General features: G+C 46.7%; 2 long non-coding RNA genes across 2 annotated transcripts in view; one reads left to right on the top strand and one right to left on the bottom strand.

The window, feature by feature from the left end:
- Positions 1-9023, top strand: part of LOC137225458 (uncharacterized) — a 28238-nt gene extending 19215 nt beyond the window's left edge. The window contains exon 4 of the long non-coding RNA XR_010943853.1: positions 3881-9023. This is a non-coding gene — a long non-coding RNA (uncharacterized lncRNA). The remainder of the gene's footprint in view (positions 1-3880) is intronic.
- LOC137225459 (uncharacterized) lies at positions 678-12200 on the bottom strand. The gene is made up of 3 exons (XR_010943854.1): positions 12127-12200; positions 2784-2922; positions 678-728 (listed from the first exon to the last, which is right to left on the bottom strand). It is a non-coding gene; the product is annotated as an uncharacterized lncRNA (long non-coding RNA).
- Positions 12201-15835: the final 3635 nt, after the last annotated feature.

Here is a 15835-nt window from a genome sequence, read left to right as displayed (position 1 = left end):
ATCTGGCTGCTCGTATCAGAACACCTGACGGCAGAGGTGGAAGCAAACAGGGGTGAATAGTCATAAGCATTTATTTTCAATAAATAGAGTTTATTTTTTTGAGCAAATTTAGGTTCACAGTAAAATTGAGCAGAAGGTACAGAGGTCTTCCATCTACCCCCTGCTCCCACACATGCAGCCTCCTTCACTATCACCACCCACCAGCAGAGGGGGACGTTTTACAATCGATGAACCTGCATTGACATGGCATCATCGCCCAGACTCCATAGTTTACATTAGGGTTCACTCTGGGTGCTGTACATTCTGTGAGTTCGGACCAATGTACAGTGACATGTATCCACCACTGTAGAATCATATAGAGGGACAGAGTCAAGATGGGGCATGGGAGGATGCGGAATTTGTGTCTCCCCACACCTAGGGCACCTGCCGGATGCTGGTGGGGGACTTCAATGCCCAAAGAGATGGGAGGAACCCCCGAGCAACTGGGTAGGACATGGGGGGGAGGGAGGGGGGACAAGAAGTGGAGGCTGGACAGGACCAGCACCCCTGAGGGGTGGCTGGGAGGAGGGAGGGGTTCCCACTCCTGGAGGGATGCTCGGGGGCTTGAAGGATCGGGGGGAGTGCGCCTAGCATTTTCCCTGCCCAGTCGGGCTCCGGGAAGGCTGCTGGGCTCCCGGGCCGGGTTCTCCGCCCTCTGAAGCCCCCTCTGGGCCATGTGGGTCCTAGAACTGTGGGAGGGAGGGAGGAAAAATCAGAAAGAGAAATTAAGGGAAAAATCCCATTTACCATCGCAACAAAAAGAATAAAATACCCAGGAATAAATCCTAAGGAGGCAAAAGACTTGTACTCAGAAAACTATAAAACACTGATGAAAGAAATCAAAGATGACATAAACAGATGGAGAAATATACCATGTTCGTGGATTGGAAGAATCAATATTGTGAAAATGATTATACTACCCAAAGCAATCTACAGATTCAATGCAATCCCTATCAAACTACCAATGGCATTCTTCATAGAATTAGAACAAAAAATTTCATAATTTGTATGGAAACACAAAAGACTGCGAATAGCAAAAGCAATCTTGAGAAAGAAAAACGGAGCTGGAGGAATCAGACTCCCTGACTTCAGACTATATTACAGAGCTACAGTAATCAAGACAGTATGGTACTGGCACAAAAACAGAAATATAGATCAATGGAACAGGATAGAAAGCCCAGAGATAAACCCATGGACATATGGTCACCTAACTTATGACAAAGGAGGCAAGAATATACAGTGATGAAAAGACAGCCTTTTCAATAAGTGGTGCTGGGAAAACTGGACCGCTGCATTTTACATCTTTCAGTAAAAGAATGAAAGTAGAACACTACCTAACACCATACACAAAAATAAACTCAAAATGGATTAAAGACCTAAATGTAAGGCCAGACACTATAAAACTCTTAGAGGAAAACATAGGAAAAACACTCTTTGACATAAACCACAGCAAGATCTTTTTTGACCCACCTCCTAGAGAAATGGAAATAAAACCAAAAATAAACAAATGGGACCTAATGAAACTTAAAAGCTTTTGCACAGCAAAGGAAACCATACACAACACTAAAAGACAACCCTCAGAATGGGAGAAAATATTTACAAACAAAACAATGGACGAAGAATTAATCTCCAAATATATAAACAGCTCATGGAGGTCAATATCAAAAAAACAAACAACCCAATTAAAAAACTGACAGAAGACCTAAATAGACATTTCAGCAAAGAGGACATACAGATGGCCAAGAGGCACAGGAAAAGATGCTCAATATCACTAATTATTAGAGAAATGCAAATCAAAACTACAATGAAGTAACACCTCATACCAGTCAGAATGGCCATCATCAAAAAATCTACAAACAGTAAATGCTGGAGAGGGTGTGGAGAAAAGGGAACCCTCTTGCACTGTTGGTGGGAATGTAAATTGATACAGGCACTATGGAAAACAGTATGGAGGAGGTTCCTTAAAAAACTAAAAACAGAACTACCATACAACCCAGCAATCCCACTACTGGGCATATACCCTGAGAAAACCATAATTCAAAATGACACATTTACCCCAATGTTCACTGTGGCACTATTTATAATAGCCAGGACATGGAGAAAACCTAAATGTCCAATGACAGATGAATGGATGAAGAAGATGTGGTACACATATACAATGGAATATTACTCAGCCATAAAAAGGAATGAAATTGGGTCATTTGTAGCGATGTGGATGGACCTAGAGTCTGTCAGACAGAGTGAAGTAAGTCAGAAAGAAAAAACCAAATATCGTATATTAACGCATGTATGTGGAATCTAGAAAAATGAACAGTTGAACTTATTTGCCGAGCAGAAATAGAGACATAGACGTAGAGAACAGACATGTGGAGGGCGGGGAAGGGGAGGGTGGGACGAATTGGGAGACTAGGTTTGACATAAATACACTACCATGTGTGAAATAGCTAGCTAGTGGGAACCTGCTATATAGCACAGGGAGCTCAGCTCGGTGCTCTGTGATGACCTAGATGGGTAGGATGAGGGGGGTGGGAGGGAGGTCCATCCAAGAGGGAGGGGATATAGATATATATATATAGCTGATTCACTTCAATGTACAGCAGAAAGTAACACAACATTGTAAGGCAATTATGCTCTGATAAGAAAAAGAGAATCATATAGAATAGAATTTTCAGTACCTAAGAATCCTGTGTGCTCCGCCTCTTCATGCCTCCCTCCCCCTAGACCCTGGAGACTAATCTCTTTACCGTCTTCATAGTTTGGCCTTTTCCAGCACGTCATGAGTTGGAATGGTGCAGTGTGCAGACTTTTCAGATTGACTTCTTTCACTCAGTAGTAAGCAACATGCATGTCTTTTTGTGGCGTGCTAGTGCATTTCTTCTTAGCCTGATGAATGGAATAGTCCTGTTTATCAAGAGGTCCAAGTGGGTTGGTCATGGGCTGCTGCAGGGGCTCAGAGACCCATGTTACTCTTTTGGCTCTGCACTTGCAGCCCGTTGCCTTGGCCACTCGTGGTTGCAGAGGCAGTTGCGTCTCCAGAAAGTGCCTCTAGGACAGAGGCCAGAGGAAGAGGGAAAGGAAAGGGGGAAGGGTGTTGGCAGCCAAGGCTGCACGCTTTTTGGTGGAGCCCCTGGAGGGAATGTCCCCTTACATCTCACTGGCCAGAACCAGGTCACGTGGCCGCATCTGGACATCAGAGTGGAAAGAAATTGCCAAGATGGGTCTAGACCCATCGTGGCCCCCCCAGCGCTGGGCAGGGGCTTGCTGACGACATGGGGGGTTGTTAGCAGAGAAGTGTGTGAGTGTGAGTGTGTGAGTGTGTGTGTGTTGAATGGATGCGGGGGGGTAATAGAAGGGGTCTGTTGCCACAAACTCAATAAACAGGCCCTTTACGTGATGGGGAAAGGCGACCCTTCCTCCCCTGGTGGGTGCTGTCAGAGGTGGATGCTGCCATATAGGGACATAGAGGAGGTTTAGGGGTCAGCTTGTGGGGAGGAGGCTGTTTGAGGGTAATTGTCACATGAATGGTGTGGGTATAGTTTGGAGGGGGAAGGAATCACTTAGTTCAGAGAACTGATGAGGGAGGAGGTGTCTGATCTAGGCTTTGAAGGATGGATAGCATTTTTACAAAGTAGCTGTTTTATTATAGAAGAGCATCACCGATTGCTAATTGTCCTTTACTAGCCACTGTCCCATCTTCTGCAGTAATGACACTCCCAGTTTTGGGGCTCCCTAAGGACTACCTTTCCCAGCTTTCCTTGAAGCTGGGTGTGGCCAAGGGGAGGAAGCATTAGATGCAACTCCCAGGAATGACACCCTTCCCTTTTTTCTCTTCTACCTGCAGGCAGGTGGCCATGGTGGTACTTAGCCAGTTTGGATGCCATGGCTGAAGCCACCCCCAGGACTGATGGAGTGATGAGACAGAGGGACCCTACACCCAGACCGGATGTGACAGAAAAGAAAAGTCTTTCTTGTTTAAACCAGTATTAATGTGGCTACAGCTCTGGTAAAGCTATGAGCCTATGTCGTAATGTAAAATAATAAGTTTTAGGGTCTCTTGAAAGCTAAATTTTTTTTTTTTTTTTTTGCGGTACACGGGCCTCTCACTGTTGTGGCCTCTCCCGTTGCGGAGCACAGGCTCTGGACGCGCAGGCTCAGTGGCCACGGCTCACCGGCCCAGCCGCTCCGCGGCATCTGGGATCATCCCGGACTGGGGCACGAACCCGCGTCCGCTGCATCGGTAGGCAGACTCTCAACCACTGCGCCACCAGGGAAGCCCGAAAGCTAACTTTAATCACACTTAACCAAATCAATGCTTACCTAGCCTTGCATTGTTAAGCAACAGTGTATAGCCTCCTTTTTTAAAAAAGGAGTTTTCTGCATTACGGTAGGTTGACGGTCCAGTTTGCTCTTGGGTCTGAATCTCCCTGTGGTGTGTCAGCCTATCTGACAAGTGTGGCAGCATATGATTTGGAAATATCAGTTGATGTTTTCCTTTTTGCCCTCTGATCCTTCACTCAGGTGGGGTTTTTTTTTTGTCTCAGGGAAGGGAGGGGACCACAGAGAGAAAAAACTGGAGTCTGGTCTGGGCCAAGCCTGGGGGGCGTCAGAAAGGACTCCTCTGTGCAGACCACTGAGTGGGAGCACTGGGAGAGACCCAGACAGAAAACCGGGCCCTGGGGGCCTTGGGGCGGGGAGAGGGGCCTGACTCAGCAGGATGGGTGGGCCTGAGGCCACCTCAGCAGGGGCAAGCATGGACAGATGACACCCCCTGAGCCCCTCTGCAACACCAGGGAACCATGAACTTCTCCTTGAACTCAGCTGCAACTCAGGAAAGTCCGGGGACCCGGATTCGATTGGTGGAAATTATGCTGAGCTACAGAGAAATGAACAGAGTTACACCTGCTTTTATCAACCGATATTTGTATCTACTACACATGGCTTTATGGACATCAGTTCTGGGCCTGGCGAAATAATGAGTATTGCAGATGCAAAAACTGTCACAGACACAGAGATGCAGGAGACATTGGTCTCTTCTTTCTATCCTTTTATTCTCCACTCAAGCCACCAGGGCCTAAGGTGGCCAAGCTTGAAGGTCTCATGCTACTTGGATGTCTGAAGAATGCTGGGCTATTATACTATTAACACGAGTGTAGAATCTGTGGAACTAAATTATGGGGTTCCTTTGCCGGTGGCAAGCTTTCAAAGTACTTTTTTTGCTAGCAGCTACCCACTTTGGATAGTTTGCTTTGCCCAGAGTAGGGGGTGCACTAAGTATTTGCTGAGGGAAAAGAAGGAAACTCTGTTTCTTCATGATTTCCCAAACGATTTAGCCTCTGTTTGAGAGGCAGGTGACTTTATTTGAGTGAATACTATGGCACAATCATTAGTTTCTGTTGGAAGTAAACACTCAGCAAAAGAGTGACCTGTGAGGGTAAACAGCCCAGCGCACATAAAGTCATGCCCTGTTCAAGAAAGGCTGAGAACTCAGAACTGGAATAAACAGTCTCAGTGCCTACATGTGAATAATGCTGATTTTGCACCAAAAAAGAGCTTCCCATCAAATTTTAGTGCTTATCTGAGAACCGCACTAAGAATTGTATATTAAAGGGTGAAAATAATTTGCTGAAATCCTACTTCTTCCCCTTAAAAAGTCACTGATTAGCAAAATTGCGAACAAATAGCTTTTCAAGCAAGTCAGCAGCAAAACAGTCTACATAAATTACATTAGTAGTGAAGAAAAATTCCCCCAAATGGGATGCTTGGCCATAATAATGATTTATTTTAGGAGAAAATGTGAATGGGATTTTATATAATCTTGGAAGGGGGGAGGTCTTGCATGACATGACACAAATCACGACAAAATTCAGAAGCTGTAAAGGAAAATATTGATACATTTGACTTCACGCAATTTGAAAGATTTTATGTCAAGGGTACCACAAATGAATTTAAAATATCAACCAAAAAGTAACCATCAAATAAAATATGAATTTTATATTAAAATATAAAATTGCTAAAATACCTAGCAATTTTCCATTGCTAAGAAAAATATTTGCAACCTAATGTGGTGGGGGCTGATAGCCAGTGCCCTCTGAAATCTGTATTCTTTCTTCCATTGCTGTGGAATACCAGGGAGGCCTCAGTAGGACTCCAGAATTGTGCCCACAATCCCTGATGTTCACACCCTGGCATAGTCTCCTCCCCTTGAGTGTGGGCAGGACATGCAACTTGTCTCTAGCCATAGAATATGGCAAAGGTAGCAGGACACACATGCTTGTGTGCAAGTGATGATGTATGTAAGATTGCACCACCTATCTTGCTGGAGTCTCTCTCTCTTTTGTTGGCTTCGAGGAAATCCCATATGACAAAGAATTGAACATGGCTCCTAGGAGCTGAAGGAAGCTTCAGATGGGGCTGTTAGCAAGAAACTGAAGCCTTCAGTTCTACAGCTGCCAACAACCAGAAGCAGATCTTTCCCTAGTCCAGACTCAGATGAGACTGCAGCCGTAGCCAACACCTTAACCGCAACCTTGCAAAGGACCCAGTTGAGCTGTGCCCAAGCTCCTGACCCACAGGAACTGCAAGCTAAGAAATGTTTAGTTTTAAGATACTAAATTAATGGCAACATTATTAGGCATAATAGATAGCTAATGCAAACCCAACTATACTGCATCTCCCAGGCTCCCATGCAGTTAGATGTTGCCATGTGACTAAGCTCTAATCTACAGAATGTGAACAGACGACATACAAATGGCCAATAAGCACACGAAAAGATGCTCAACATCACTAAACTTTAGGTCATTAGGGAAATGCAAACTGAAATCACAATGAGATTCCACCTTGTACCCGTTAAGATGGCTACTATAAAAAAAATAACCAGTGTTGGCAAGGATATGGAGAAACTGGAGCTCTTGTGCACTGTTGGTGGGAATGTAAAATTGTATGGCCTCCCAGGAAAACAGTTTGACAGCTCCTCCAAGAATTAAACATAGCATTACTATATGATCCAGCAATTCCATTTCTGAGATATACCTGAAAGAATTCAAGGCAGGGTCTTGAAGAGATATTTGTACACTCATGTTCACAGCAGCATTATTTATTCACAGTAGCTAAAGTGTACAATCAACCCGTGTATCCACAGACAGAAGAATGGATAAGCAATCTGTGGTCTATACACACGATGGAATGTTATTCAGCTTTAAAAAGGAAGGAAGGAAGTTCTGACACATCCCACAACCTTGATGAACCTTGATGACATAATGCTAAGGGAAATAAGGCAGTCCCCAAAGAGACAAATACTGTATGATTCCACTTATATGAAGCATCTAAAGTAGTCAGATTTATAGAGACAGAAAGCAGAATGGTGGGTGCCAGGGGAGGAGTGAGAAGTTGTTGTTTAATGGGGGCAGAGTTTCAGTTTCGCAGGACGAAAAGAGTTCTGGAGATGGATGGTGGTGACGTTTGCACAGCAATGTGAATGCACTTAATGCCACTGAACCGTATACTTAAAAATGGTTAATATGGTAAATTTTATACGTATCAAAAGTTGAAAAAAAGCAAGTTGCAAAAATAATATGTAGCACAACCCCAATTTATAAAAACATATATGCTTGTTTGTTGTATGCATAAAGAATTTCTGAAAGAATACACAAAAAAACCCACAGTAGGGAGGCTGGGAAATCAGACGAGGGGGAGACCAACGTTTGTATGTTTTCTGGTGCTGTTTGGAATTTTAGTTTATGACGTACATGTCTTACTTCTAAAATGTAAAACAAATTATTAATGAGGAGATTGGATTTTCTCCTACATTGATTCCTTAGATTACTCTGGGGCCAGCCCTTGAGGATTATACTGATTCCTTATGTTGGTTTCTGCTGAGATGTTTGGAGCTGTTGGGTTTTGGTTTCTTCTACAAAACTGTTTTCCAGAGGGTAATACTTAATTCTTCAACAGCAAAACAGCCAGAATAAATTTTGAAACTTTGTTGGATTGTATCTGAATGATGTGAATCAACAAATAAAGGCCACTGAAAGAGGCTTCAGTGTTTCTAAGACACCAAATAGAGCCACAATCGAGACAGCATTTGGCAAAAAATGAACACACACAATTCCTCACATGTAGACACCATGTCTTCTACTTTTTTTGTGTCTTCCATGGCATTCAGTAAATTCTATGTAGTACTAAGTTAAATGCTTAATAACTCCATGGTGGGTGGAAACAATTTTCATGGCTAATGTCGACGATAATAGATCATATGACTAGTTCATCTTGACTATGTTGATCTTTCAATCATCAGTCTCAGAGTTAAAATAATTAAATCACTCAAATTACCCAAATAGGCAAAAGGAATGTCGAGCAAGACACTATCTTTAGGGGAGGGAAGAATACACAGAAATGTATTTCTTGAATGGCTCCATATAGAAGCATTTGGATGTGGACACCCTCACAAGCCCAAAGACATACAGCCTTTAGGTGAAGGAGAGAAGTATTAGCTGGAGACCAGAGTGGCCCCGCCGCTGATAAAGGAAGCATTAAAAGTTGCACATAGGGCTTCCCTGGTGGCGCAGTGGTTGGGAGTCTGCCTGCCGATGCAGGGGACACGGGTTCGAGCCCCGGTCTGGGAGGATCCCACATGCCGCGGAGCAACTAGGCCCGTGAGCCACAACTACTGAAACTGCGCGTCTGGAGCCTGTGCTCCGCAACAAGAGAGGCCGCGATAGTGAGAGGCCCGCGCACCGCGATGAAGAGTGGCCCCCGCTCGCCGCAACTGGAGAAAGCCCTCGCACAGAAACGAAGACCCAACACAGCCAAACATAAATGAACAAATTAATAAACTCCTACCCCCAACATCTTAAAAAAAAACAAATCCCTCTTAAAAAAAAAAAAAAGTTGCACATAAGCCCCAGAAAACACGTGCTCTCATTCCCTGACTTTGTCGTTCTGCAGCGTTGTCCTTTTCGATACAGACTGAATGTATTTATATTATAGCCGTGTCCTGCTTAATTCTCCTTAGAAGTTTTTTATTCTAAACTTTTAGCGAAAACGCTCATTTATGTAAAAGCAGTAATAATTTACACCACTGCTCCGCAGGTGGGCGGAAACGCTCATCTATGTAAAAGCAGTAATAATTTACACCACTGCTCCACAGGTGGGCGGAAACGCGCATTTATGTAAAAGCAGTAATAATTTACACCACTGCTCCGCAGGTGGGCGGAAACGCTCATCTATGTAAAAGCAGTAATAATTTACACCACTGCTCCGCAGGTGGGCGGAAACGCTCATTTATGTAAAAGCAGTAATAATTTACACCACTGCTCCGCAGGTGGGCGGAAACGCTCATTTATGTAAAAGCAGTAATAATTTACACCACTGCTCCGCAGGTGGGCGGAAACGCTCATCTATGTAAAAGCAGTAATAATTTACACCACTGCTCCGCAGGTGGGCGGAAACGCTCATCTATGTAAAAGCAGTAATAATTTACACCACTGCTCCGCAGGTGGGCGGAAACGCGCATTTATGTAAAAGCAGTAATAATTTACACCACTGCTCCACAGGTGGGCGGAAACGCGCATTTATGTAAAAGCAGTAATAATTTACACCACTGCTCCGCAGGTGGGCGGAAACGCGCATTTATGTAAAAGCAGTAATAATTTACACCACTGCTCCGCAGGTGGGCGGAAACGCGCATTTATGTAAAAGCAGTAATAATTTACACCACTGCTCCGCAGGTGGGCGGAAACGCGCATTTATGTAAAAGCAGTAATAATTTACACCACTGCTCCGCAGGTGGGCGGAAACGCGCATTTATGTAAAAGCAGTAATAATTTACACCACTGCTCCGCAGGTGGGCGGAAACGCTCATTTATGTAAAAGCAGTAATAATTTACACCACTGCTCCGCAGGTGGGCGGAAACGCTCATCTATGTAAAAGCAGTAATAATTTACACCACTGCTCCGCAGGTGGGCGGAAACGCTCATCTATGTAAAAGCAGTAATAATTTACACCACTGCTCCGCAGGTGGGCGGAAACGCGCATTTATGTAAAAGCAGTAATAATTTACACCACTGCTCCGCAGGTGGGCGGAAACGCGCATTTATGTAAAAGCAGTAATAATTTACACCACTGCTCCGCAGGTGGGCGGAAACGCTCATCTATGTAAAAGCAGTAATAATTTACACCACTGCTCCGCAGGTGGGCGGAAACGCGCATTTATGTAAAAGCAGTAATAATTTACACCACTGCTCCGCAGGTGGGCGGAAACGCGCATCTATGTAAAAGCAGTAATAATTTACACCACTGCTCCGCAGGTGGGCGGAAACGCGCATTTATGTAAAAGCAGTAATAATTTACACCACTGCTCCGCAGGTGGGCGGAAACGCGCATTTATGTAAAAGCAGTAATAATTTACACCACTGCTCCGCAGGTGGGCGGAAACGCGCATTTATGTAAAAGCAGTAATAATTTACACCACTGCTCCGCAGGTGGGCGGAAACGCGCATCTATGTAAAAGCAGTAATAATTTACACCACTGCTCCGCAGGTGGGCGGAAACGCGCATCTATGTAAAAGCAGTAATAATTTACACCACTGCTCCGCAGGTGGGCGGAAACGCTCATCTATGTAAAAGCAGTAATAATTTACACCACTGCTCCGCAGGTGGGCGTTTCAGGCGGCATTTTTCAGCCTCACGCTGTTGGTATCTTGGCCAGATGGGCCTTCGATGGTGAGGGCCTGCCTGTGCACTGGAAGATGTCGGGCGGCATCCCTGGCCTCCACCTACTAGATGCCAGAGGCACGTCCTCCCCCGTGCTGCCAACCGGAAACGTCTCCAGACGCCCTGGGCGCCAAACCGTCCCTGGTGGAGGACTGCTGCCTCGAAAGGGGATGGAGAGATCGCAGGTGGAGGGGGCCAGCCACACCCGTGATGCCACTGCACCTGGGGGGACCTTCCCCAGCAGGGGTGAGGGGCCCAGTGAGGGGGCTGAAGTCCCCCAGATCCTCGTTTTATCCACCTGGGAGGGGGCAGCGGGTCTGAGTGCCCACTTGAGTGTTAGGAGTACAGCAGGAGAGGGACTGCAGTGCCAAGGGCTGCCCGGGCTCGACTTCCACAGATAAGCACTACATAGCTTCTGCCGGTGACTGGGTTTATGCCCTGACGTGTGTGGTGTGAGTCTAGCTGCTTCACGGTCTCACCAATACTTAGTGTTCCTCCTATGAGCGTTCGGGTGGGAGTATATGATTTTAGGTTGCATTTTTCGGTGACTAATGACATTTGGCCTCTTTTCAAATGCTTTACTTTTATAATGCGAAAAAAATGTAAATATGTGTGTGCATGTGTGTAAAAGGAGGAGTTATAAATATATAAAAGGTGGAGCCACAAAATTGCAGGAGTGTGGAGCACATCCGGCTGCCTTGGTGGCCAGGCCAGCACGTCGAAGGGGCAGCCCCAGCTCCCGAGTCCTCCTAGGAAACGTGGCGCCTTCCTCTGGATCCCAGCCCCGCCCCCCCGCTTCATGACGCCAAGCGCTGGCGTTCCCTTTCCGCCGGAGCTGGGAAATAGCGCCACAGAGGAGCCTCTAGATGGCACTGCACCCTGGAGATTTGTTCGGCAGGGCCCTTCCTGTCCCATCCGAGGGTGCATCCTGACCTGGCTTGACCTGTTTTGCAAGCTGAGCCCTGCCAGCACCTGGGTTCAGAAACTCTGCGGGAGGTGTCCTCCGGGCCAGGGGTGTGTGCACATGCACGTGGGGTGCGGGTGGTGTGTGTGCTGTATGTGGTGTGTGTGTCAGAGTGGGTGGGGAGGGGAGGGCATGCTGTGTTCCAGAAGGAGAGTGGGTCCTTGCTGGAGATTAGGAAGTAGAGCCAGAATCTCTTAGAAGACAACAGTTCATCCGAAGGACACACACACACACAAAAGGCACAAAGAGGTAGACAGTGTAAAGCAAGTGTCCCTTACACTGTGCCCCCAGCCTCTGCTTGTCCCTTTCCTGCAGTGGAAAGAAACACAGTGAAACAAGTGTATGTAATGTGTGTGCGCGCGCGCGTGTGCGCGCGTGCCTGCAAGCTCGTGGTGGTGGGACAGGGTCTTACCTGGACCCCAGGAGCAGCTCCTCATGCCTGGGCTCCTGTCAGGTCTGCAGCCTTCCAGCTGTAGATGGTTTCCCTCCGCCACAAGGGGTGGGGACGTTCTGGAAGGTGAGGATCCCCGCCCCCCACTCACACATAGGCACGCACGTTGGTTTCCCTTGTGTTCGTTCCGAGGTTGGCTATTTACAGATTTGGGCACAGCCCCTCCGAAAGGAATTCCCACCCCGCCTTGAAAACGGAAATAGTGTTTCTTAGCATTGTTTCCTTTTCCTTTGTTAATGCTTTATCAAATGGAAAAATACCATAAATATACTCAGACAAAAAGTCATATCTTGCCCTCAAATTATCTGAGGAGGAAAAGGCCAGCTTTCTTTAACGAGAGTCTCCGTTTCAGCCTGTTTTCAGCTTTCGTCATTTCCCAGCAGGGCAGGTGCTGCGACCCGAGTGTGCAGCCCCCGTCAGCCTGTGTCTGGACTCACAGCTGCACGTGCATGGCCACCTCCAGTGGGACATGCTCTCCTGGGACACAGATCCGGTGTGTGTGCATGTGCACGTGCACGCGTGTGTTTGAGAAGTCTTGATACCATTTTGGGGGGACAATTTGGAGGAAAGCAGTTGTTACCAGAGTGGGAAAGAAGCCCGCCTTTTTCTTGACCATGAGGCTGAACAATGCTGGTTGAACCCTTCCTGCGTTTCTTGGATGTTCATGACATCTTTGGCTGTGAGTGTGGGTGAGTTTTCTGTTTCCTCTGACGTCTTTAACTTTGGCAGATCAGCCGACTGGGGTGCATGAAGAAATGTTCCACGTGTGCTCAATTCGACAGAAACAAGTTGGTTCCAGTTTCTTGAAATGAAATATGTGAGCATCTTTGAAGATGGTTGCGTCTTTGCATCCACAGTGAGACCCCCTGCTCGGGAGGGCTGCACCCCAGACCTCCTCCCCCAAGACTGGCGGACCCTGATGACCTTCTGAGTGTGGTATTGATTGTAAGGGATCTGGGGATCTCACAAGCCCCTCAAACACAGTGCTGGCATCAAAGCAATGGGTGAACTGCTTCTGGGGGAGGGTGGTCTTCTTAGGCCCGCAGAGCTGGGAGAGGGCTTGGGGCTGAGCTTCTCGGCTCCAGAGTGAAAAGAAAATGTTGTCAAAAATCATCAACTGTTACCGAGTCCAGGCTCGTACTGCTCGCCACACGACAGGCCAATAAATCAGGAGACGAGGTGTCGGGGCAAAGAATAGTGACTTTATTAGAAAAGCCAGCAGACCGAGAGGATGGCAGACTGATGTCCCAGTTAGAATTCAGGCTTCTTTTATATTAAAAGGAGAGGGAGGGTGGCTGGTTGTTGGAAACTTCTTGGTGCAGGAATCCTTTGTTTTTTCATCTGCCCAAGTAGGTCAGGTCACAAACCTCCAACGAGACAAATGTTATTGTCTGTTATGCAACTTTTTATCTCTATATGAATGGAAAAGTATTATACTCTTAAAGGTCAGAGCCTTGAGGATGGGCTATCCCGTATATTTCAGGCTACAGGCAACATTCTTAACTGAAAGCAAAAGCAACAGAATACAAAGGTTAAAGTAAAAGAAACAGATCCAATATGGAGTTAGATTTGTTCTTCCCTATTACACGAGTCCAAAATATGAGGTTCCTGGGCTTCCCTGGTGGCGCAGTGGTTAAGAATCCGCCTGCCGATACAGGGGACATGGGTTCGAGCCCTGCTCCAGGAAGATCCCACATGCCGTGGAGCAGCTAAGCCACAACTACTGAGCCCGTGCTCTAGAGCCCACAACTACTGAGCCCGTGCTCTAGAGCCCGCGAGCCACAGCTACGGAGCCTGCGTGCCACAACTACTGAAGCCACGCACCTAGAGCCCGTGCTCCACAACAAGAGAAGTCCCATTTGCCGCAACCAGAGAAAGCCTGCGCACAGCAATGAAAACCCAACACAGCCAAAAATAAATAAATAAAATAAATAAATTTTTTAAAATGTTAAAAAATAAAATTAGGTTCCTCGTGCCTCAGGCCAAGTTCCTGGAAGCAGAGCCTTGGAGAGGGGGTCTTGGGAAGGGGTATATGAGGGGCTCGGGAGGAGTGGGGGGAGGGTACGTGGCAGGAAAGGCTGTGAGTGGCTGGAATCCAGCTCTAATCAGCTCACCGGTGGTCATCACTGGCCAAAGTCAGCCCTGGGATGGGGCAAATGCCATCTTCTTGGTCTGCTGGCTTTTCTAATAAAGCCACTATTCTTTGCCCCAACACCTCGTCTCCTGATTTATTGGCCTGCCATGTAGTGAGCAGTACGAGCTTGGACTTGGTAGCAGTTGATGATTTTTGACAACATTTTTTTTTCTTTTGCTAAATTTTATCCTGATCCCTACTTGTTGTATCTTTCTGCTTTCTTCCGGATTCCTTTTTTTTCTTCTTCTTCTTCTTACCAGAGTCAACAACTCAAGGATTTTCTCAAAGAGGATTTTGTGGGATAAATTCTTTGAAATCACGTACGTATGAGAATAATGTTACTTATTATGTTAAGTAATAATATAGTTTTCGTCACAAACCTGGATATACCGTTTTAGGCTAAAATGCTTTTCCTTCCAAATATTTAAGTGATTCTCTGCTGTTCTCTTGTATCTGTCACCATTGACAGCTCTGTGAAAATTTGGTTTTGACCTTTTGTAGGAGTTGTGGGTTGCATTGGGTACCCTAAAAAGATATGTTGAAGTCCTAGCCCCTGGTACCTTGTGAATGTGACCTTATTTAGAAATAGGGTTGTTGCAGATGTAATTAGTTAAGATGAGGTCAGACTGAAGTAGGGGGGGCCCTAATCCAATATGACTGGAAGAGTAGAAGAGACACAGACACACAGGGAGATGCCATGTGACAATGGAGGCAGAGATGGGAGTCATGTGTTTACAAACCAAGGAGCGCCAAGGAGCGCCAGCAAACACCAGAAGCTGGGGGAGGGGCCTGGAAAAGGTTCTCCCCTAGACCCTTCAGAGGGAAGCTGGTCCTACTCACACCTTCATCTTGGACTTCTAGAACTATGAAAGAAGACATTTCAGTTGTTCTGAGACACCCAGTTTGTGGTACCTCCTTAGGGCAGCCCAGGTAAACTAACACAGTAGGTAATCTACTTTTTCCTTTTGGGGGATTTGAAATTTCACCTTCTCCTTAATCCTTATCTTCTTATTACTATCAGCAGGTTGATATTGTCTCCCTAGAGGCTGGATAAAAGGCCTACTTGAGGTCGTTGGGGTTTTAGGAAGATAGAAGCTTCTAGTATGAAAAGGGCTCGTCAGCCTCATCCCTCACCCCCAGACGCCCTCCCACCTCCTTCCAAGCATTTCCCTTTATGTTGTGGGGGGGAAGCCAGCCTGCAAATAATTGCCCTGGGGAGGCCTGGGGAAGGCAACTTTTGCTGGGGCTCCCCTGGCCTGGCTCCAGGGCTGCAGGGATAGCCAGGCTGGCTCAAAGCCCCCTCCCCGAGCTGGGGATAGACTGGGATGGACAAGGACGCTGGGGCTCCAGGCTCCAAGCTTGCGAGCGCATAGCGGTGGTTTCTCTCTGTGCCCTCTGTCTCTCGGGGCCCTGAGCACCCTGAAACCCTGCGGCCCTCAGCTGAGCAGTGCAAGTCTGGTGGGGGAGCTGGGAGGGGTCGGCCCTGATTGCTCTGAGGAGAGAGAAGGAGCCACAAGTCGAGGTGCCTTTCCAGCC

The sequence above is a fragment of the Pseudorca crassidens genome, chromosome 5 (genome assembly GCF_039906515.1).
Source record: "Pseudorca crassidens isolate mPseCra1 chromosome 5, mPseCra1.hap1, whole genome shotgun sequence".
In the NCBI taxonomy this organism is placed as follows: Eukaryota; Metazoa; Chordata; class Mammalia; order Artiodactyla; family Delphinidae; genus Pseudorca; species Pseudorca crassidens.
The sequence above is the reverse complement of the archived record's forward strand: the minus strand, read 5'-3'. Positions and strand labels throughout refer to the sequence as shown.